The following is a 25,186-nucleotide window of genomic DNA, read 5'->3' as shown; positions in this document are numbered from 1 at the left end:
AACCTTTTGAAACTTCAGCAAATTGATGCCATTTCTTTCAAAAACATGGGAAGAAAGGCATTGAGCAATGTTCTAGAAATTGCAAAAAAATAAATAGTGGAATTAGAAAAATATTTTCAAAAAAGCTAGGTAAAAATGCCAAGAGGAAAAAAGAAAAAAAGCCACAGGAAAAAATGTATTTATAATTATCATAATTACAATTTTTAAAATCACGCAGAGAATTATTACAATTTTAAAGCTCTTTTTCCAAGTCATTGTAGTAGTTTTTGGATTTTTTTTGCTGTTAGTTTTTACCTTATTTTCAGGTAAAAACATTTTGTACATTTTACAAATTTCTTGCTATTTTTTTCTTTGTTGCTCATTGCCTTCTTCCCATGTTTTTGATGAAATTCAAGCCAATTTGCTCAGGTTTCAAAGGGTTAAACCTGATTATTAAAGAAGTATTTTACTGATATAGTCAAGTCAAGTCAATTAAAGCCCATTATTACAAAACATGGTTTGCCTCAGATGGCTTTACAGCATATGAAATCCCTCTTAGCCCTTAGACCCTTACATCACCTAAAGATAAATTCCTGAAAACTGGGCTGTCTCTGCAGTAGAAAGACATATACTTTTGATACATAACCAGACAAAATGAAGAAAAAGGACTTTGCCTTTGCTCAAGAGGTAAAAAAAAAAACCAAAAAAAAAACCTCCAACTACCAGAATGCACTGCGCCTCATCACACCAGTAAACTCTCCTGCTGAGAATGGCAGCAGTCATGTAATAAAGTCAAACAGTAAAATAAAACAAGTTTCTGAAAACATCTGTGGTGAGAACAAGGTAACACAGTAACAGAATCTTGTTTTTTATTTGATCAGCGCTGCTTAGTTCTACCGTTTCTTCTCCACTATTTCAGCCTCTATTTTGACCAGCATAAATAGTGTAGCACCCACTTCCTATTTACAACTCTCGCCATTACAGCTAAACAGGGCACTAAAATATGTTTCTGGAAACATTTTAGGAGAGATACTGGCAGCACAGAAACTTAAGTTTTACTGTTTGATCGGATTTCAGTCAGAGTTTGAGAGTGGAGCAGGTAGGTCTCTTGACACAGTTCTATACTCTTTGTGTCTGCACATGAAAATGTGGAAAGACAGCTAATAGTTCAAGCAACAGCCCAAGAGCCAGTGAAACTCCATCAGATGTTGTAAAAGATGTCATCCAGTGGAGTTTCACTCTGTGTTTCTTTGTGTGTGTGTGTGTGTGTGTGTGTGTGTGTGTGTGTGTGTGTGATTAGATGGAGAGAAGTTTATCACAGTTCCTGTACACATACTACCAAGGGCTGCCCCTTGATGACTGAGATAATCAGTCAGTGACCCTCCGTCGGCTTCACGCCGAGCAGTCCGTTTTTTTTCCTGTGCAGTGTATTTCTGAGGACGTTTTGTTCTCCTGATTTTGCTGTGGAGTGAGTGCTTTTGACTTTCACGCGACTCTTTGGTTCAGAGAGTTACAGGCAGGCAGGCAGCAGAACAGAGCAGGTGAGAAGAGAGACCTTCTGCTTAGTGGTGGTGAATTTACAGCTCACAGCAACTTAAAGCAATAATTCAACATTTTGGGAAATGTGCTTTCTCACATCCTTTCTGGGAGTTAGGAGTGGAGGTCGATGCCAGTCTTTTATGTGTTCATGAAGTGTAAAGGTACAACCAGCCGCCAGGTAGCTAAAATTAGCACTGAGGCTCACTAATTTAACACTTGAAAACCTGGATTGACATCACTTTTCTTGTACTGCTTTCAGACACTTCTCACACGTATTTAATTGATTTGATTTCTTTCAGAACATGGGAACAAAAGACAATGAGCAACTTGGTAAGACATGTATCACAAATAACAAGAAATTAGTAGATTTTGAAATAAAAAGAAAAAAAGCTAGGGGAAATTTCTAGGGAAAAAGAAAAATTATTATTCTAACTATAACTTTATATATAATTATAATAATTATATTCTTAATTATGTTACTGAAAATTATTATAGTTTTTAAGCACTTTTTTCCTTGTTTTACTTTTTTTTTGTTAATTTAGAGGTAATTTTCTTTTTCTTTTTTGTTTAACTAATTTCTTATTAATTTTTGGGTCTCTTCTTAAATTGCTCATGGACTTCTTTCTATATTTTTGAAAGAAATTTAGCCAATGTGCGCACGCTTTAAAGGGTTAATAAGATTTAGTATCTGGCTGTTGTTTGATCTACTGTTGGCAAAAGATTTTGTTGCACATGTACAACCCATTGCTGGTGCAGTTAGCTTGTTTACTATATTGCATGTGCAGAGCCCGAAAATAAACAGATCGTCAAATATTCATATCGAACAGCCAAATCTGATTTGACTGGCATAATTCTGGGTCAGGTACAGCTTTGATACTACCCATACTGTTTTGATACAGAGCTGGTTGAAATCAGCAAAGTATCCCTTTAAATGTGTATAAGAGAAAGGACTTGAACAATCTAACCCTTTCGATTCAGAGATGAATTAAATGATTGGGAGAACAAGTATGAAAAGCAGAGGAAAATGACTGGGAGTCCCCCATTCTAAGGTCAATACCCCATCATTTACATAAAGTATAATCTCTATCCCTCATATTTTGACATATTTATCCAAGCCATCCATTGCACCTTGTTATTTCAGTATCTGTGGCTTTTCCACAACACATTTGTGAATGACAGTGCTGAAATGAGGAGAACTATTTTTCATTTAGCAGGAGTTTGTGAGTGTTTCATCTTATTGCTCAAATGACGGCTTTTAATGCCGCAGCATTCATAACCCGTGCCTCTTATCACGGCTCCCTCCAACACTTGATGGAATTTGCCATCGCACAATGGTTGGAAAATACACTTCAAAGGCAAGACGCATCTAATCTCCTCCACTCTGCACATTGCAAATTTGCTGTGATAATAAGATCCTGCCTTCCCAAGCGTTCTTAGGGATCTGAACCAAGGATGAGAATTTCATCTCTCTCTCTCTCTCTCTCTCTCTCTCTCTCTCTCTCTCTCTCTCTCTCCCTATGTCTCCCTATCTCACTCTCTCCCAGTGTGGCATCGCAAGGGGGTGAGGTGGGGGTGCAGAGGGGGCTGTGCTGCAGTTTCAGAGAATCTCCGCAACAGCAATACTGCATATCTGTGGAACCCATCCCATCCTTATGTAAAAGCCCTATTTTACACTTTTATTCTACACGCACACACACAACAAGAGAGAGACACGACTGACAGCACAGCACAGTGACCTAGTTTCCATGTGGCCCAGAAAGATCAAGCATGACTCCCTCAGAACTGCTTTGGGCACAAAAACCTGGTTCAGTGCATTCAGTCAGGCCAGTGCACATCGGCGAGCAGCCAACCTACCAATTACACTGCAACAGAGAGCCGGCGCTGCTTTAACTACAGCTTGCAATGCGAAGACGTACCGCTGAGATCCCAAAACCGCATCCACGCCAAAGTCACAGGTGCAAGTGCAAACGGGAAGGCAGGCTGAGAGCCCTGCAGGTAGAGCTGTGTGTTGTGTTTAGTCTGGCAGAGGGCAGGTTGAGGACAGGCTTGTCATCGTAGGCACAGCTGCAGGACATGCTGCAGCAACACCCCCTCCAACCCCCACTGCCTGACTCCCAGCGCCCTACATACACCGCTCCTCCCCCTCCAGGTTATCTGTACACATGGAGAAGGTTATGGATGGAGATGCTATCACAGAGAGCGCATTAGCACAACAAAGAGGTGTTTTAGAGAGAGGCCCGCCAGGATAATTAGCTGATCCCTTACCGAGATGCCGTGTTCGATACAGAACAACATGCTAATGTGAAGACATAGTGGTGAGTGTTAAGGGAGGAGATGCAATTTGAGCCATGGCCATACAAAAACAAAGTCACTGTGAAATTGTGGCTTTCTTCAACTAGCTCATAACTTTAAAACTTTTGTTTCTTAAAGGAGCAGTCCAACATTTTGGGATGTTTTGCTTTCTAAAGCAGAAGTAGATGAGAAGATCTCAGTGTCCAACATATAGAAAGGTCCAGAATGCAAATTTATCTTTCTCATCTTTCTTCATTGACACCAGGGTCTGAAATTAGTACCAGCCACCAGCGAAATGATGGTGGTATATGCAAGTGGCTGCTAGATATACTTCAGCTACCAGCCCAAAAACAATGGTTATCTGTTGAGTGGCTGGTAGATTTTGGAGTCTACCAGCCAAAGTAGCAGGTGGACAAAAAAGTTCATTTCCAACACTGATACACACACACAAAAAAAGCAGGGCTTTTGCAGAGCTCCAGACCATGACTATTTAGTCACATTTTGTGATCATGGACCACTAATGCGATTTGCAAGCGATAACATATAAAAAATAGACAAATAAGAAAAAAAGACAACCACTCTAAAACATGCATTCAGTTAACAAAGTTACCGTAATAAAACACAATGGTGGAAACAACGACAAGCCCAAAATATGTACAAATCCAGCTGGAGTCTGGCTTTAGCAATCCTGCACCATTTTATCACCACAGGTGTCTCCAGAAGCTATCTCCAAACACCACACTACTTCCAAGATTGTGGCACATCTGCTTCCTAAAACCCAAACGTCTATAGCATTATGTCTGACAGCAGTAAAGGAACGATATTTCACAGACAACAAATCTGCATTGTGTGATTTGCAGTGATAAAATACGATGTGAGTCAGTCCTAACACAAAACTGAATTCATAACTGTGCAGACACAGGTGGGCACAGATCTGTAAGCTCTTCATGTGGTGAGTGATGATGTGATTCAAGTGAATGAACCACATGTAAGTTCTTTGGATGGCGAGGGCAGTGAATTGGTGGAGAGACTGCTGTCCTAACATACGCTGAGGTATCTACGGTAATATCATCTCAGTCTAAGTGGGGGGCAGTTGGCGGCAGGGCAGGATTTTGTTAAGGCCAAACAAAAGGCTTGCGAGGCAGCGTGTTGCCAAGCGTGGAGCGCTGCATGTTATCCAGGTCAGAGTGATTTAATCAGGTGTGAATGAAAGCACTTGGCAGTGCTCCAGGCCTCGCTATGCCGTCATCACTGAGGAGGAAGGAAAACACACACATATATACGTACAGTATATTTATCCTACTAGAGTTGTGAGGGCACATTCACAAAAAAATATTTCTATTTTAGCAATACACCATGTTTTTAAATGAGCCTTAAGAGATCACTGGCATGTCATGCTAACACTCCATATACATGATGTTAGAAAAAGTCGAATTGTTGTGTCCGACTAAAACCGGACTTTTAAAATACATGTAAACATGTTTGTCCAACTGAAGTCATTCATAAGTCCAATTTCTCAAAGTCAGACTAACACACCTGGATAATGGGGTTGGGGGTCAACTTACTGATTCATGTATACGCCTCAAGCGCACCTTGAACTGGCCAAGGCGTGCTGCGCATGCCCCATAGTCCCCGTGCTGAAGTTTGATCCAGAAGTCAAACAGCATAAATTGGTAGAAGAAAGATGGGAAAACAAAAAAGAAGAAGGGAAGAAAACAAAACAAGACAAGGGTATCATCATTGCAAGCGCTAGAATAAGATCCACACATTTTTAGACGAGGAGACATTTGCTAACTTGTTTGGTATGTGACGTAATAGGTCAACAAGAAGAAGGTCAAACAGCATCTAGCTGAAAGGGAGCATATCTCCACCTACTGTGGCAGAGTCGGACATACTTCCATCAATAAATGGATTCTCCCCCAGTAATTGTATACTGGGACAAGGACAGTAGTTCAATTAAATGGCCTAACTGAGCTTTAACTGTAGCTTCACTTAACTGTGCGTGGAAACATACTGAGACAGTGGTGAGTTGGGTTGCCAGATCTTTTCATGTGAAAAAGGCAGAGCACTACTACACTTCTCAAAACTGTTTGTAACTATTAGGGGTGATTCAATGAATCCTTTCTAAGTTAGGCCGCGATATGGATGTGGAATATTTTGCAAAGATGCATTGACAGCACATAATGGATTATAGGCATGTAACATTGCTCGATGATTTTCCAGCTTAAAGTTCTACAGTTCAAGCAAACTTCCTGGTAGCAACCAGGGCCGTATGGTAGCAACTCCACATTAAATTGTGGGAGATCGGAAAGAGATGACTGCTTGTATTGACTGATGAAATGTAACCATGTGCAATTATATAGAAAATTGAGGATGCAATGCATTGTGATGCATCGTGGAAGCGAAACGTTGACATGATAACTGCAATCAAATCGAATCCTGAGACCAGTGAAGATGCATAGCCCTGATATCTATAACAAACTATGCACCTTAAATATAGTGAAAAGAAAAAAGAATACCAAAATTAGGGAGTAGAGGAGGGAGTATCTTGAGCAAATACCCTAGAGAATAAGCATTAGATATACTGGTGTTATGAAAGATTTGTCCAGGTCAAGCCTTGGTTAGGTTTAAAATTCCCCATATCAATACTGTTCTGGTAGTGTCACCAAACACTTTATTTCTTTAAATCTTTCTTTAAAAAAAAACAAAAAAACAACAGCACATAAACAGAACCCACAAGTAGCTGTACTGTAAAAAATTCACCATAAACAACAATCAAATTTGGAGTTAAAAAACTCCTCCGTACATGCTTGGATACATAGGTAAAAGTTTTGATATGTAGTTGACTGGAATTACCACCTTTCGTTTGATTGCCCTGAGAACCAGCCAGGTTACAATTTACATCCATGTCTGTACAGACTCATATGTCACCATGACGGCAGACAATTCTTCAAATATGGATGTTGCTGCAAAGAAGCTACAAATTCTAAAACATGGATGCTTCACAAACACCTCATACCCCACTACACAAAACATCTCCACAATCAGCACGGTTTCAAGATTAGAATCACTTGTTTACTATCTGACCAAATGCCTTGTCTTTTTTTCCTGACATATGCTGTTGAGTAATGGCCCAAAAAGTGTTTCTGTAGAACATAATGATGTCACAGTAGGGCTGGGCAATATGGAAAAAAGGCTTATCACGATACTTTTTTCATGTTAATCCATATCTATATCCATCACAATATACATCAAATCACTATTTCTGTCAAGCTTAAAGGTTCTCTTTTACTCCTAAGTGAGATATCAAGATATCATAAGGTTAATTTTGATTTAAATATCTATTTTCTGTCAAACATTGAAAAATGACAGATATTCTGAAGAACAGGCATCACCAACTGGAGGACCTATTCTACTAAAATTCTAGTTACTGAAATGTCCTCCCAGCAAAGGTCTGAACCTTATACCTAAAATCAATATCACCATTAATTGAACGTTTTATTTCAATTCGCCTTTATAGCTCACTGGCACAGTTTCATTTGACCATTGTATGTTGGAGTGTAATAAACATATGATTTATTATTATTTATTAAACTTTCCAGCATTATATAAAAATTAAAACCTCAATCTTAAACAAACTCCAAGTAAATTTATGCACATTGTGCTGATAACAGGCCAACCTCTCCTGACTTCAACTAGTGTTAATCTTCTGTGAAAAATCATTTTACTAAAGAATTTATTTTTTTTTATAGTAGTCCTACTTCTCCTATAGCTGCCAACAGCCTGCCAACATTCCCAGTTAGAGAAAGGGTGAAAATAAGGTAATGTGTCTGTGGCCCCAGGCCCCCAAAACATTACACCTGCCCCTGGTAATAATAATGAGAGCTCAGCGCGAGCGGCTGGATGAGACACAGAGCGATGTGTCCTGCTGTTTCTAAATAACTCACCCAAAGTCTGATTAAACTAACACAAACTAGTCTGTAGATGTTGAAAGAAGTCACTTTCCATCTCTTTAAATGTGTCTGTTTCAGACACACTCAGTGCTGTGAGGAGAAGCTGCGCTCTGTTTGTCTGTCTCACTGCACTGCTGTCGGATCATCAGCTGTTTGATCTGCGATAATAAAATGCTGTGGAAGCACAAACAACTTGGTTGTCAAACACTCAGCTGTATTCTAGAAGTCAAAGTAGTTTGCTGCATTTAGTTCACCGTGCCGCCATTCCTATTATCACTGGCTGTTCATGTTGTCTGTCAAAACATGGCTAGAATGCATTCTATCAATATTCTATCGACTACGTCTCGTATTTCAATTGAGGAAAAGTTATTTTGCAATTGATATCGTTATTGTTTTATCGCCCAGCCCTATGTTATAGTGAAGTTGACTTTATATATAAAATGTCTTCACCTTATCATTTGTCTTAATTAGTGTATGAATACCTAACTTGTGGCCACAGACATTTTGTGAGGTCACAGTGACCTTTTGAACACCATGTCTGTTCAGTATATCATTGAGTCCAAGTGTACGTTTGTCCCAAATTTGAGGAAATTTCCTCAAGGCATTTTTGAGATAACAGGTTCCAGAGAAGCATGCGTAACATAATGCACAGTGATATAAAAATTCTTAAAATTACATGTTTTCCTTTTCTGTCTTTGAAATTTCTAGAATCTGCAAATATTCAAATATTTTTACTTTAAAATAATTATAGAAGTGGAAACTAGATGTTTGTTTGTTTATTTGTTTATTAAGATACCCTTTAGCTTCTGTTTTAAACAGTAGCTACTCTTCCTGGGGTATTCATGTACAAGATCACGCAAATACACATAACATAGCATTTATACTCACAGTTTGACAAAACACATTACAGCACCAGTACAACACACAACAATCAATACAGTTGTCTAACACATACAGCAGCTTCACAAAAATAATCTCACTCCACAATGGCTGATAAAACATGTTTACTACTTACTCAGTATGTTTCCAAGCACAGTTAAGTGGAGCTACTTATAGTTCGATTAGGCCATTTAATTGGTATACTGTCCTTGTCCCAGTATAGAAGCACTGGGGGAGAATCCATTTATTGATAGAGGTATGTCCGACTCCTCCACAGTAGGTGGAGATATGCTACCTTTCAGCTAGTTGCTATTTGACCTTCTTTTCGTTGACCTATTACATCACATACCAAACAAGTTGGCGACAAGCAGGTTGCATGTCGAACCGTAACAACATGGATGACTTTTCGGTGCTGTACATTTCATACACACTCTACTCTACTCTTTGTCTGGTACCTTAATCATGTTTCACTTTCTTCCATTCTTCTTCTGCTGTTTTTTTTACAGCTTTCTTCTACAAATTCTTGCTATTCGACTTCGGGGTCAAAGCCCAACACAGGGACTATGAAGCAGAACACCTGGGCCAGTTCAAGTCCGATTGATTGATCATCAACATCAAAGAGTAAATGGACCCCAAATAGCATTATTATTAGTATTATATTGGGTGTGTTACTCCAACTTTGAGAAATTAGACTTAGTACTATTCCAGTCGGAATAACATGTTAATGTGTATTTTAAAAGTCCAGTTTTAGTCGGACTAACACAATAATTCAACTTTTTCTTACATCATGTAAACGTACTGACAGAAAAGTTCACTCTCAGTGTCTGTGATGGGTCTTCAAGTTCCTACATTACACTTTTGTAAATTGCATATTTGCCTGTGATTAGCTTCTAAACTAGTAGGTACATCCAGGTGTTGAACTGAGTTAATCCTTCAACAGCTGAATGTGAAAACAACACTCTAGTTTCAGACTCAGCACAAGCGTCATTCAATTCAAATTCAGCATTGAGGTTTAATATCTGGAAAATATTTTACATTCATTATTCTATGTCAATATTAAAAACTTTAATCAAGCTAAGTATCCTACATCAGGGATGAAACTCAAGATTATTTTTGTGAGTTAACTTTTTTTAAAAACGTTATTACCGGTAATCAGTTAGGCTATTTATTTGGTCAACAAAAACAAAAAAACAATTAAAAAAACTCAATAATGGATGATGATATAAACAGATAGGATAGGGTGGAAGTCGATAAAAGCCTTAAAATATAATCATACATCAAATTATATTTGATTCCTTGTAAGATGAATATGTAGTTTATCCAATATATATTATATCTTTTCAAGATTATCCCAAATTCAAAAAGCTGAATTATAGACTTGAAACAATTATTTAACAAAAAATATTTAATTTAATTGCTTGTTATTTTTTTCTTTCTAAGTAAGCCCAAAAGTAATTCATAAATTCTTTTCAAATGTATATACACAATATCTCCACACTGTGCAACCACAGCAGTTAAAACTCAATATAGGCACAAAACTCAGGATGTTGTTTTTTTCCTGAGCAGTGTCACCCAAACTCCACCCAGAGCGGCAGCCATTCAATAGAGAACCCTTCTACTTTCAATGGTCTGAGCTCGGACCAATCACAGCGCCCCCTGCCCCCCCTCAGCTCCCAGGCTTGCAGCCAATCACAGCGGCCCCCGCTCCACACATGACTGTGTGCTGCTGTCCATCAACTGCCTCATATATAGTGCATGCATGAAAATGTGGAGCAGTTCAATAACTTGCGTCGTAGTCAGGCTCCTGTGTGTGTGTGTGTGTGTGTTTGTGTGTGTGTGGGGGGGGGTGCATGCATGTGGGGATCCGTGTGCTTGTTTACCTATGTAGAAGCACGGAAGGGGAGAGAGAGAGGGAGGGAGGGTGAGAGAGGGAGAAAGAGAAAGAGAGAGAGATTTGTAAGGCACTTGTATTTCCAAACTACTGGCTGAGTTCCCACTAGAGGCAGAGAGATCAGACTGAGAGAGTGTGTGTCAGGAGGGAGACACAGACAGACACAGAGAGGAACCGCTCAGCAGCAACTTTTTAGCCTGTCTACATGAGGCTTGTCCCTCAATATGGAGGCTTTTCGCTCTTGTGTTTTCTTTTTTTTGTTTGTTTGTTTTTTCCTGCCATCCAGTCACAACAGATTCACGCTGCTGAACTTTTGGCCACGTTTTAGGTAAGTATCTCAACTATTCCGCCTTTCCAACTCCACTGATTAAACACTTGCCTTTGACACTTTTCCACTTTTTTGTGTTAAACTGATGTTCATTCTCATGTAAAAAGCTGTAGCTACATTCAGAAATGTCATTCAAACACTGCCGTTTCTTCAAAGCAAATGTATGAAAAGTTTTTATTTCCACTTCTAGTAGGCACAAGTACTGTATCTGTTCATGGTGTGTGTGTGTGTGTGTGTGTGTGTGTGTGTGTGTGTGTGTGTGCGTGTGTGTTTGGTACAGTTTGTCTGAAACTGTGGACGTGTGAAAGCAGACTCTGTGTGTGGGAGAGTTTTGAAAAGGATGTATATGTGCGAGAGAGGGAGACAGAGAGATTGTATGCGCCGGACAAAGTGTGCCAAGTCTGAAAAAGTGTGTGTGAGTGTGCTTGTGTGACTGTGTATGTGTGTCTATTTTTTTCTAAAGCTTGCTCTGTGGGAATGCGGAATGCGGACTGCGGTAGCCAGTAGCGATGTTTGACTGGGAGGAACTGAGCCAGACAGTAGACAAAAGCGAGCAGGGCCGTCCAGACAGGGCAGGTCAGCCATTAGAGGCTGCAGCAGAGGGACAGGTCAGCCAGCTGCTGCTCTGCTCCGCGAGGGGAGGGGAGACCCCGCCTTTAGCGCCAGGGTGAGGGTAAGAGTTGCGGTTGAGGTTAGAGGTGACCATGCTTCACTTCATGGCCACCTCTCCGAGTGCTCACCTTCCCCCTTTTTCAGGTTTTGAGCAGCGTGCTCTGCAGGTCGAAAAATATCCACGTGAGGCGTCAGCTGGAATCTGCTGAGAATTATTTCCCTTGCATCACTTGGAACATTTTTGCATAGAAATTTTGCTTTTTCAAGCAGCGCTTAAATCAAAAATTCAAAAAGCTGCTCAGTGACTTGCGTGAGTTAACAAATGACTAAGGTGAAGAGAGGAAAATGCAGCAAAGGAAGTGTAGATGTAGGAGGTGGTTAAATATAGACGGCGCTAAAAGAGGAAGAATAGGAGAGACTGTAATTTTCGCAGAGGTAGTTTTTTCTATTCCCCTTTTCATTGGTTTTCCCCGCCGGCTTGCGTGGGGGTAGCTGGGTTTGGAATGTATTTAGTGACAGGAAATACTGACCGCCCCTATATGTATTTTTTTTTTTTTTGTTCCGGTCTGCTTTTGTCCAAAGCTCTTAATCCACTGCAAAAGCTGAGTGTGTGAAGGAGTAGCAACAACCAAGAAAAACATCGCCCCAGATCACAGATGTACGCCACGGCTTCAGAAAAACACATTCACAGACAGCGCGAAGGCTTAACATCAGGGCGAACAAACAACACTTAAATAAGTCTGGGTTGATATCTGAGAGCTGGTGATGATGAGAGAGAGTGCGGGTCTTTGAAGCTCTGCACAGCTGCTATAGGAACTGAAAAACAAGTGTCATCACTTACGAATTTAAAAAAAAAAAAAAAACAAAACAAAAACAACAGTCCTGGCTGAGGTCTGGAAAACATTAATTAGAAAACTCTGTGTGTGTGTGTGTGTGTGTGTGTGTGTGTGTGTGTGTGTGTGTGTGTGTGAGTGAGCAGAGTCATTCTGTGAAATGCCTGTACATGTAGAGTCTTGTTACTCAGATACACATCAGCCCTCATCACAGGCAACACAAGTCATACACTCCACAACCCCAATCAACACAGGCTTTCAGTGAAGGCGTCACTGAAACGCAGGCCTCCGAACTATGTAGACTACATCGAGCCTTTAACACACTGCTGTGTCTCCAGATGAGAAAAAAACAGCCTGTTCTTGCTACAGCAGTGACAGCACAGTTACTTATGGATCACAGGTAGCCAAAGTCCTTTGTTGACTAAATGATAACACATGGACTCTGGGGGGGTGAACTTGAGGCCTTTCGGTGCCTAAAATGGCTACACAGCATTTTGATGATTTTAATGAAGTCCACTTGTTGATCAGTGAGTGTCGTCAGTGGGTTCAGGGGAGGCAGTGGTTGTGTAAGCAGCTCCTGTGACCCCGCGCGTCGGCCCCCGGCCTGAGCCGAGGTCTGGACGGACTTTGATCCCGGAGCTCGCGGCTCTGTAAGCCCCTCTGCACCCCTTGCTCCCTCCCAGGCCTGTGTGTGTACCTGGATTTGAATAGAAACCAGACAGCGGTGCCCCCCCCACCCCCCTCTGTCACCACTCCCGCGCGGGACAATGAGGATTTGTTAGCGCTCAGCCGCGAGCATGCTGACACAAAGCGTATAGCCTCCCCAGTCCCCCAGCCCTGGAGTGTAGCTAGCTGAAGCACAGGCGGGCAGGACACCAGCAGGGGGGCCCCGGGGTGGGGGTTGGGGGCAGTTTTGCAAGGGTGGGATTAGCAGACAAGAGCTCTGGGATGGGGGATGGGGGCCTGAAATGAACAGGAAATTACTGCCTTTGATGAGGCAGAGGCAGATTCGCACAGGCTGAACTCCTCCGGGCCTCTTCCCCTGGCCGTAAAAAACCTGTTTGAGCAGAAAATGTCAAAACACTTCAAGGCCCCCATGTGTCACTTCCCTCTGGCTACGATGGGGTCGTTAAGTCCATACACAGGTGCTAAGCAAACACTCGCAAAAGTAAGTTTGCGCTTTTTTTCTGTTCCACCACCACTACTGCCGCTGCAGCCTTTCTCTTCCTCTTCCTCCCATCAGACACCAGCTTCTGACCGTGTCATGGGAATCCTGTTAAACTGAGTCCATCTGACCCATTTTCAATCACTCAATCTATATCACACTGCAGGGAGACCACACATCAGCACTTATATTTAGCCGTCTGCACGAATGATTGAAAAAGCACAAGGGCGTGGAAAATACTGTGCATATACTGGACATCAAAGGTTGAGATGAAGAGATAAGAAAAAGTGTCAAATCTGGATTTATACACTTTCAATAAATTATGATTTGTCTTGGTTCAGAAAAAGGTAGCCAACGTGATATCTGCTGAAGCTTTGACTCAAACTGTGTCGCTTTTACAATCCTCTTCACAAATAATGATTTCAAGAGAATTACTTTCTTCCCACTACATTTAAATTTCTTAATTTAGTATCTCAGTTAAAGAACTCCCTTTGTCCCGAGTGTGTGTGCATATGTGTGCGTGTGTGTGCGTATGTTTGCGTTCCTGAGCGTGAGGAGAGATGGTAATGTGTGTTCAGTGAATATCAGGGTCGATTAGAGAGTCTCGTCTGGTCAGGCTACAGCAGATTAGACAGGCGGAGCAGATACAGGCCGCAGGCTGGTCGTCTGGCGCTCTGACCCACATTGCTCTGATGTGCACGTCACTTCCCATTACACTGACAATTGGACGCCGCGTCAGCTGAGCGCGCCGTGATCTGCATACCCTCCCCGCTGGCGAGGCCCTGCTCACCGTTAACTTCATGCTGTCACCCCCCCACCCAAACCTTGACCGTCCCACCGCCTGGCTACAGGAAATGTCGGATGAGTCACAGTGAGGCATCGCCATCATCGCAGCTCTCGGCTCCTGACTGCGTGGGTGGTAGATTTGGCACGCCAGCAGAATGTTGACCTTGATGCTAATATACTAATATCTAAGCTTCAAGATGTCAAGTCAAATGAGTGAAAGCTTGTGACAGTGCATCCTCTGTGCTTTATTTTTAGCCAAAAGCAACATGTATCGAAATTAATATCAGGTCTGCACATTAAGGGCTGTCCAGGATAAATATTCACATCAACAGCTTAAGAATCTGTCAGCAGCGTTTGTCACCACAATGACTCGCAGTGGGTTTCATATCAGCTCGTTATTAATCCGTGTCGTCTCTCTGTGATGAAGTAATGCCGTGACTGGCTCCAGTCGAGCAGTTTTTAAGTGTCTGAGATGGACGGCTTGCTTTTCAGCTGCACTTCCCAACCTTCTCCTCTAAGCACCACTCATCACGCTCGCAGGCGTCCTGCCCTCTGCAGGTGATGCTGAGTGGGAGTCAAAGCTCTTGGTGAAAGTGCAGAACGTAACAAAACACAATATTGAATCTGATCTCTCAATATGACAGTACTTGGCCCAAAAATACCCCGTCACTGGTGCGTCTGTGGATGCGTACTTAGGTGTGTGGAGCATGAGAGGCCTTGGTGGTGGTGGTGGTGGTGGCTGCAGCTGGCTGACAGAGACAGGTCTGTTTGCAGGCTGCCTGAAAGATAATTGGCAGCTATGGAGTGAAAAGCGGGCTCAGCAACAGATAAGGGCCGTGTGGAAAGCTCCATAATCATCACGGATTAGCAAATGATAAATCATGGGTTCACACAAGTATGCTGTCACTGCTGGAAGAACTGGATAGAGAGACAGAGAGAGAGAGAGAGAGAGACTCTGAGGGGAGATATGGAAAGAGTGGGATAGAGAGCATGTGAGAGGGGAGAAGAGAACGAATGGTAGGGAAGATGTGGATGTTTTTGCTGTAATTCAAAGGAAAAATACAATAATACCATCTAGCAGGTCAGCAGGAGAGGCAGGCTGAGAGGGGGGAAATGAAAAGAGGAGAAATTAAAAGCTCTGCCAACACTCCAGCTAATACAATCTTCTGCCTGTCAGATTACCTTCTTTAATCCAGAAAGGTTTAACGCCTCTTAGAAATCTGAAAGGAGACATGAATTCAGCAGAGATTTTCCTCTGCTAGAGAGGAGGAAGGTGCCGAGGAGGAGGGTTAAGTCTCTGAGCAACTCTCCAAAGCACTGGCCTCAACAACCCTGCTGCACAGTCGTCAAACTGCTATGCAGAGGATCAGCCGATTCTAACCGCCGCAATGTTCGACTCAAGCATCCCCGACTTATACCGCAGTGTTCATGTGCCGCCATGCATTTCTGCATCCCTAAAAATATCATACATGAGCTGCATGTGTTTTATCCACAGCCGAGTGAACGGTCGCCTGTCTTTCAAACATACAGTGGGACAAAAAGATGAGCTTAACTTTGGCTTAGGCAGAGCTGTTTGGGTCAACAGAGCACAAAGCGCTGTACAGCGCATTAAGGACACAGTGTCCCTGCTAGTGCATCGCAGCGACACGCTCCCCCACTGGGACGGGGCACAATGCTTTGTAATGTTTGTCACGCAAATAAAAAATGGGTAGTGTAGCTTTATGGGAATAAAATGGCCCCGTAGACAAAACATGCAGAGAGGATAATGACTGTGTTTAGTCTGGAAGGTGTAGCACGGAGCCAGTGTTAGGCTCTCTGGTTTTAGCTGCAGCAAAAATGTCAGTGTTAAAAAGAAAACTATCAAAATGAAGCCATTTAAGGTGCAAAAGTTTGTATTATGTATCTGTCAGTGTTTTATGTGCTGCACTAGAGGTTGTTGACAGATTATTTTTCAGGTTGCGCCTCCATTTTGACACTAAAATGTTTTGCTTCAAACAAGTGATTCCTTCTCTTTCCGCTAAACACAGCAGCGACATGATTCAGATGGTCTGTCTGGCCGTGAGGTGGCACCGGCAGCTTCTCGGCAGAATAAAGGTCGATCAGTATCCAGGTCATTCCCATGCTGGCTCACCCTGCTGGCTCCCGCTGATAACGGAAATGTGAAATCAGTATTGCCGCCTGTGATTATCACTCCTCTGCTCCCCTGCTCCATGCTAGTTCCAAATCTCTCAGTGTGAGGCTTCCCTGCTTTGTGGGTGGGGAGGGCGCCGGAGATGGGGGGTGTTTAAGATGACGATGATGGTGGTGATGGCCCGGTTCCCTGCTCCCCTGCTGTTTATTACTGCAGTGCGGGGCGCGGCGAGTTCGAGCGCCGGGCACAAGAGGGAAATGCTGATCCCTTTGCTCGCCGACGAACCCACCACTGCACTGCGACGACCCGGCAGATTAAACACATGGATTATGTGCCATAAGTGAGTGTTGTATAACCTTTTGTTCGGGTTTCCTTGAGGATACTTTTGTTTGTATCTGGCAACATATTTCTGCTTTGCTTTAATGACTCAATTAAGGCCCCGAGATTCAAACAGACTCCCGAAAAACGAAATATGATAGTTGCGGCGAGGATTTTTGGGTGTGAGCTTTGACAATGCCGGCGTTCAAAGGGGGCCGCGAGTCTGACCTGGGGATAAAGTCTGTTGAAGATAAAAAAAGTGGCAGCAGGCTCCAGAGAAATGTCACGGTTAAATCCAGAAGACAACCACAAAGAGCTCTCTCATCCCGCTTTGTTAGAGATCCTCAAAACTGCTGAGAAAAAGAGCCCGGGATACATATTCATCAGCCTCAGCGCTCATGACTGAAATGAGCCGACAAAGCTTTGGAGAAGAGAGAGGAGTGTGACATACAGTGCAAGTTCTCTCAGGCATGCTGCGGGAGTGGATAAGTCAAGCAGAGCCAGACTGACGTGACGTGATCAAGTGCATCAGCGGCGGGTTCAAAGGTGCAAGGCAGAGAGAGAAAAGACAGAGACAGAGAGAAAAACAGGGCAGGCAGACAGGCACGTCAATCAGAGCAGGAGAGGGTGAGGATACTAGCTGCTGTGAAAAACAACTGAGGAGAAGATGGAGGACGGGGTGGAGGGGCAAAAATTGTATGTCACCATCAAAACAGAGTCACAGGCTAAAGCTGAGAGAGTAGCTTGCAGCACAGACAGGAGCCGGCTCCACCACGGTTAAGGTTGCAAATGAAACCCGTGGAGTCTTGGCAGGATGATCCACAGCACGTGGAGGCAGGGCTTTTCTGGCGAGGCTTGGCGTTCCGCCTGAAGGAGTCCCGACGCTGGAGCAGGGCCTGGCTGGACGCTGCTGCCTGCACGCTGCTGCCTGCACCCAGGTTCAGCCAGTGTGGCTTTGCAATGGTCACAAATCGTTTAAAGAACCTCAAGATCCAAAGAAACACACTGAAGCCCCTTAGAAAGCCTGATCAAGGTGGGTATGCTGTGCCGTTATTCAGCCTCAGTTCAGTTTAAGAGGTACGGACACAGAATGAGGGGAGAGATGTTCCTCTGTTAAGCTGGTAGCGGAGGTAGTAAAAGAGCCGTCTGTGTAAAGGGAACAGTGGGCATGATTAGACTATCCTCACACACACACACACACACACACACACACACACACACACACACACACAAGACACTGATGCTATTATTGTACATGCTGGGTTGCAGCACTGTACCAGTTTTAAGCTATACCTGCGTATCAAAATTGACGGTTATCATACTCTGTACATTTTTCTTATCTATAGTATTTAAACTGCAACCAGAAGGAGAATCTTCTCTTCTCTTCTCAACAACCTGTCAAACCTTTTACACATATTTCCACTAAAAAAGAAGTTTCATGTGTTTGAAACCTGGAGCAACATCACTTTTCTTGTGCTTTTCAGATACCTTAAGTTTTTAAACCTTCAGAGGTGAGAAAATTGGTATGATCTCTTTGAAAAACATGGGAAAAAGGCAATAACTAACCTATAAGTATTATTTCAATTGTCATTGTAACTTACAATGATAACAGTGTCATGGTTTCATTCCGAATATTAAGAAACCACAATATTTTGCGAGACGCTTTTCATACCATGAAAATCTCATACCGTTGCAACCAGAATTACACGTCCTGCTATTTTTTGGTTGTGGAGCACCAGTATGCTGTCTAAAATTCACACACTGCAGCAGCATTCTGCCAGTGTTGTTTGTTTCAATGTATAAAAGCAAAGTAGGCGAAATGGCGAAGCTTCTTTCCAGCAGATGGCAGGATCTCTCGGTAAAAGGGGCTTAAGACTTGTCAAACCATGCTTGACCATTCAAAAAGTCCTGTAAATATTCTGTTGCTTTCCCCACAGACAGGGTTAATTTAATCATTGGTTTTTCTGTGTGGCAGAATTGAAGCTGTTCGTATGGGCTATTTTGCGCCAGCATTGTGCCAGTTTGTGTTTGTAAAGATGATAAGGGGAACTCCAGAACTTTGAGACCAATACAGTAACTGCTACAACCGCGCTGAGTCCAGTGACCTTTGTCACATGCCATCTGATCTTCCTAAGCGTGACTCCTGTTAGTCTCTACTCTCACTGTCAAAATGAAAAAACATGCCAGAAAAAGAAAATCTTAATCATGTGCAGTCTTCTCTCAATAAAAATGGATTCAAGGTACTGAAATTACACCAAATAAGTTAATATAACACCATTTATTAATTTATACCACAGTTGCACAGAGCAAAAGGTTTCACTACATTTAAACTGTTTTAAGGTATTCCAAAATACAGCCAGAGCAGTTTTAGTTCATTCTGAATGTGTAAGTAATTAAAAGACATCATGCATCATATGTAGTGAATATTTATGCCACCACTAAGCCCTTGTTGGTGTCTTCTATCTAATCATAATTTAGTTAGTGACTTTATTCTATATCAGCACTGTTATATCAAACACAAATCACAACTGTGTGACAACAGACGCAGCAGTGTGACAGCTACATATGATACCGCAAGAACCCGCCGCGCTGCTAAATCTCATTAGAAACTTCTTCATTGGAGCTGATATTAAAATGTCCAATCTGACTTAAAGCCTATTTTGTGACTGACACAGCAATTAAGGCATATTTGTTGAATTTGATTGAGTTTGCCCACGAAGAGGATCACTCACGGCATGAGTGATTTTGCCGATTTAATCTCCTCATGCTCTTCCATTAGGAGATGTCTTGCGGTGCCAGTGGATTGTATAATAATAATTGTCGAGAGGCATGAAGGGATGGGAGTGTGTGTGAGTGCAAACGCTGGCAGACACCCAGCTTGAGTATTTTTCGAGCAGGCATCTGAGCCATGCTGGGAGTGTCAGGTTAACTGTGGGTACAGTTATGTGAGCTAAACGTTTTCACTGTCACAGGAAGTGGACAGATGTTAAGCAAGTTTCTGAATGGCGGGAATGGATGCTTCTTATTTCCTCATCAGATTTTGTCACTGGTGTATATCTTGTCATAGCCCCGGACATTCTGTGAAGTACTAACAGTGTGAAATGAAAAGTGAAAGAATTGTTTCCCAATAAAAACGGCTAGGCCATGACAGGAATCAGTTTGTGGATGGGTGCATACATTCATCTATAGGGTTTCATACACATTTTTAACCATAACTTTCCATGACTTTGAGGCAATTTTTAAGACCATACATTCTCTTTCTCTTTTATGTTCTTTTTGAAATTTTTGGCCATTTTTTTCTTAACAAATTTTTAAGGTGATTTTTTTTTCAATTGAAAAAAAAAAATTGGGCCATTATTTTTCTTTAAAATTCTTTGATTTGTAAAAAAAAGAATTTGGCAATTTGTTTTGTTTTTCTTTAAAAAAAAAAACAATCTGGTAATTTTTAAAGAATTTTTTTTTAAAGGATTTTTGGAAGGCATGTTTGCTATACATCACCAAAAATTACACCATTTATCAGTCAGTAACTGAAAAAACAGAAATTATTGTTGATCACATTATGTTTTATTTTACAGCTTTGTGAAACATAATTCCATGACTTTTCCAAAACTTTTAGGGGTATATTTTAGGCCTTGCTTTTATCCAGGGACTCCTGGATTGGTTCCTGAGCCAATGTTTTTAATTCCTAAGATTTTTCAAATTAAAAAAAAAAGTTTAACCAAAACTAGCCTAAGCTCTAACACAGTGATATAGTTCTTGTTCCTAGTGCATCAAGTAAATTCCCCTGAGGTTGTAGTCTGAGAACATTACAAGAACATATCTTCATATTTTAGCCAGCGTTTAGGTCCTTAAACCTTATACAAGGCTTAATCCTATCCACAGAGAAACCCCCGCACCATGGTTACATTGATAACTGCATGTGCTGATCTACTTTTGAGTTGCGTCTAATCTTACCCTGACCTCCAGTTCACCTTTTCAAAACAACAAACCAGTTAGAACTGTGTCAAATCCATGCAGTCCTATCATAACTGACATGCATGATTCACTGACATTAAGAATTTGAGCTCATTTTTGCTGAATGTAGTGCATGTGTGTTGGCCTCGTTTCAGGCAGCACGGAGTTCTGGCTGCGCACCAGCCAGCTATGCAGGCAACACGACACAGAGTACACTGTGTGCTTCTCATTGTCCAACCCCTGGAATGTGCTGACGACGCAGGGTTCACACTGGTTCAGTCACACTGTTGCACTCTTCACTCTAGCCCTGTCAGGCTCCCATGCTCGCCCAGCTATTTTTACACGCTATACTTTTGCAAGTTTGTCAGTTATGCAAAGTTTCTGGGCAGTGCACCAACAGCGGTATTATCAAGAACCCCAAAGTACAGCCACGCCTCAAACCGATGAATAAGTCAGCGTGCGTGCAGCAAGTTAACATACACTTCCCATAAGTTCTCCTGAGTGCAGGGAGAGCGGAAGTCAAGTCAAATGAAAAAAAAAGCAAGGGGAATGGAGGGAGAGATATTTGAGAATGAAAAAAGCCTCTATGTCTCAGGCGTGAAGCCAAACAGCATAAGTGCCAAAGAGGGAAGCCACTGAAGCCCGAGCCAGAGGGACTAGAAAAAAAAAATTAATTCCCACCTTGTCTGTGAGTGGAAACACAAGGAGAAATTAGGGAAAATGTGGAGGAATTTATTCTTTGAAAAAAAGGGAGCCAAAGAGGCATCTAGCTAGTGAGAGCTTCTTAGAGATAAGATAAACTGGGGGGGGGGGCATGACTTGTGGGTTAAACTAGTAACCCTTTGAAAACAGAGCAAATTGGCTTGATTTTTTTTTTTTCAAGCAGGAAGTTACAAGGTAGGAATTACATGAAAATTCCCAATCCCAAATCCTAAATTTTCAATCTCTCTCTTAAAAATATCAATAATTTTTAATCAATTTCTTTGCGCATTTTTGCTTAACTTGTGGGGCATGTCATGCCTAACTTGCTCGTTGCCTTTTTAGCCAAAAGAAATCAATCCCATTCCCTTGGGTTTCGAAGGTTTAACTGCATGTGAAAGGCATCTAAACGCAGCACAAGAAAACTGATGTTGTTCCTGGTTTCAAAGGGTTAATATCAACGAAAACCAAAAGCTATTGTCCAAAAAATAGCAATAATACATATATTTCTTCAAAAGCCTTGCTCAACACTGTTGGTTTTTTTGATTCAAGGTGACAAAAATTATCAAGGCTAATTCATCTCCAGACTTTTGGACCTTTGTTTGGGTGGAGACAGGAGAAATGACAGCGAGGACAATAAGTAGTGGAACACATGAAATTGACAAATGTTTTTGTATCATATTGCGGTAATAATGACGTCTCCTCCAAGGTCAGTCAACTGTGTCAAAGCAGGAGAAAGTGAACTGTGCCTCTCTCTTCCCAAAGTGTTCATTCATTATGCAGAAAGCAGGAGAGTGTGTCTCGTCTCTGAGAGCCTGCGGTGTGTCGAGAACACACAGAAAATCTGCACATCCAATCCTCTCATTCTCCATCAGATGGATCTAACAGAACACGGATCCTGCACAACTGCAACAAATCTCTCTACAATGAGTTGCATCATCTATTCACCACCTCCCTAACAGGTTTCAGCGCGTCTTCAAATCAAAACCCCAACCTACATAAAATGCCAAAATATGCCGCCAAAAAGAGGATGCAGAACAAACAAAATACAGTGTTCTAAATCTTTTCTTGTGTTGGGGGAAGCAGGCAAAACCGGGGAGAGAAAGACAGAAAAAGGAGAGACAGACAGACAGAGAGGGCATTAATAAAACATGACTGCATGATTTTTCCAACCTCAAAGAGGCGAACACAGGAAGGCGCACTCCCAGAGCAGTAGCTGAGGTTCAGCGCAGGGTGAGGGGAACAGTAATCTCTAACTAGCTCAACACTGCAGTGCACTAGTTTAAACTGTGGGGCCACAGTGGTGTTCTGTGATCACGCTTGTGCCAATTTGCCCCCCTCCACGAGCCTGACTGACCTCGTCTTCTGTCCTTTTATTCATTCCACTTCTGATCCCTCCTCCTGTTTTTTTTTGTTCTTCTTGCTGCAGGCTGAAGGTGAAAGAAGCTTGGGCTCGGCGGAGGCAGATGAGAGTTTTATTAGTAGTTTTGCAGAAGGTGAGGATGATGACAACGATGACGGCATTCTCCATGTCTGCATGGCTATTTAAGGAAACCAAAACCTTTGCATCACCGCCTCACCTCACTCCTGCTGGCTTCTCATCAACATTATTTGAACCTGTGAGCCGACATGGGTGGTAACACGCCTTGGCATGGTGTTGCTCCGCACAAGCCAAGAGAAACACGGAAGCCCAAACAGCTACACACATGCACACACACACACAGCACTGTGATACCCACAGCATACAGCTATATCTGGCATGTCTTTCTTGCTGACAGTTCACATTAGTAAGTAAACTGCAAAGCATTTTCCATTGTTATAGCCATGTGTTGACAGCTGGGGTGGCCGTAAAATCACTGACAGGTCTGACATCGAACAAAAAAAAAAAAAATACATGTTTAGATTTGAACTGCAAACATTTTAAATATCTGTGGTTTGGATGGAAACCAGCGAGCATGGGACAGGCGAGCATGTCTATGATTTTTCCACTTGTCTGAGTCTAACTGCAGCGACAAAGAGAAGCTGACGACGAATGAAAATAAACTAGGTCGCTTGTTTTTTGTTACTCATATGTTGCATATGTTGATTTTCTATGACAACTTAAAAAGCTGCCTTCAATCAAACAAACCAACGGCGAGACACAGTGTCCTTCCTGGTGCCCACGGTGAACATTCAACGCTGTCGGTGAGTTTGATCTCTGACCAAAACCATCGACCGTTGACTGTACCCTGAGGGATGCCACCGCACACATGATCCTCTGGAAAGCATACATTGAGAGTTATTTCAGTTTTGCTCTTGTGCGGGGTAAAATGCAGAACCGGAGCCTGTGGGTGGACGACAGCTCAAGCCCGTGACCTTCAGTGGGCTGGAATCGCAGAGACACATTTCAGCAGACACCAGATCAGCTGTGACACAGGAGGCGTGCACTCTTAAGGCTGCAATAAACATTCATTGCTGTCGGTGGGTTTACATGAGAATAACTCACTGATCGATGAATGCAGACTGCGGTTCAAACACCTCAGTAACCAGTCAGCCATGAAGTTCCACCGCAGCACTTCATGTGTGCCTCAAAATACAACATGCCAACAGTAATGTTACGTATTAAGGTAAAGTTTTTCTTGCCATGTATTGATGTCACCAAACACGATGTCTAAGCACTGAAGTTGGGGTTTTTTAAATTGTTATTACCAGCTGTCCTCCCAAACATTTACAGTTTTACAGTCAGTACATTTACATGCACAGTTTAGAGGAGGTACAGTTACAACTACTAAAGGACTACTGTCCTTTGTCCCAGTTTACAGGTAGAGAAGGAGAATCCATTTATTGATGGGAGTATGTCTGACTCCACCACGGCAGGTGGAGATATGCCCCCTTTCAGCTAGTTACTATAGACCTATAATATTTACACAAGCTATGATATAGACCACATTACAATCATAACAGTTTATTTAATAACTTCAGTGAAGAAAACCACCACGTCACATACATATAATCAAACGGCGCTGAGCAAACTCTGCCTTCATTGATTACTTTTAAGCCACTTAAAAAATTCAATATCACTCCACTGAACAGTGGAGCTGCTGCTCTACCGCTGCCTCCATCAGCTATTTTGCTGTTAAAGAGGAAACACTATTGAAATTTAGTGTACAATTAAACCGATATTGATTTTCGTATAGCTTGCGTGCCAGTGCTGTGGGACTGTACTTTATTTATCAGAGGAGGGGGTGGCTAAGGTGTGACTTTTTTATTTAAGATAAACATAATACACTAACTTTTTTTAGTTGTATGTCCCTCAACTAAGCCAAAATTAAGAACACAAGTCCCTCCTCAGTGCTAACATGTTTTTAAAGTACCTGACCCATTTTTCAGCACCCCTTCCCCCCCTCATAACAAACAGTCCCTATCCCTAATCACTAAGGGAGGCCAACATAGCGACAAGGAGCATGCACACAACGCAGAGTCCAGTTAAAGTCCGACTGAGGTGTTTACATCATGGAAAAGCTCAACTTCCAATCAAATCATCTGGGTGTGTTAGTCTAATTTTGAGAAATTCAATTTAGTGCGATATCAGCCAGACTAATATGTTTATGAGTATTTTCAAAGTCCAGTTTAAGCTTAAGTCAGACTAACACAATAATTTCACTTTTTCTAACATCATTGAAAAAAATACACTTACCTGAAAAATTCAATAGCAACAAAAAGCACTGTATCTTGAGTTTTCTATAGGAAATATTTTTTCAGTATAAAGTAGGTCCAATGGAAAATGTCCAAAGTCAGGTTTGTAGATTATTAACAGTAACCTGGTCTTTGGAAAAATGCTGTGAGTT

General features: G+C 42.0%; 1 protein-coding gene and 1 long non-coding RNA gene across 2 annotated transcripts in view; one reads left to right on the top strand and one right to left on the bottom strand.

Annotated features, from left to right (window-relative positions):
* The window catches only part of nr6a1a (nuclear receptor subfamily 6, group A, member 1a), a 126,338-nt gene that overhangs the window by 68,098 nt on the left and 33,054 nt on the right, over positions 1 to 25,186 (bottom strand). The window lies entirely within an intron of this gene.
* Positions 10,496 to 23,416, top strand: LOC148189830 (uncharacterized). Its single transcript, XR_015776506.1, has 2 exons — positions 10,496 to 10,861; positions 22,789 to 23,416. It is a non-coding gene; the product is annotated as an uncharacterized LOC148189830 (long non-coding RNA).

The sequence above is a fragment of the Plectropomus leopardus genome, chromosome 4, assembly GCF_026936395.1.
Source record: "Plectropomus leopardus strain MGB_pleo_1.0 chromosome 4, ASM2693639v1, whole genome shotgun sequence".
NCBI lineage: Eukaryota > Metazoa > Chordata > Actinopteri > Perciformes > Serranidae > Plectropomus > Plectropomus leopardus.
This window is presented reverse-complemented; position numbering and strand designations above follow the sequence as displayed.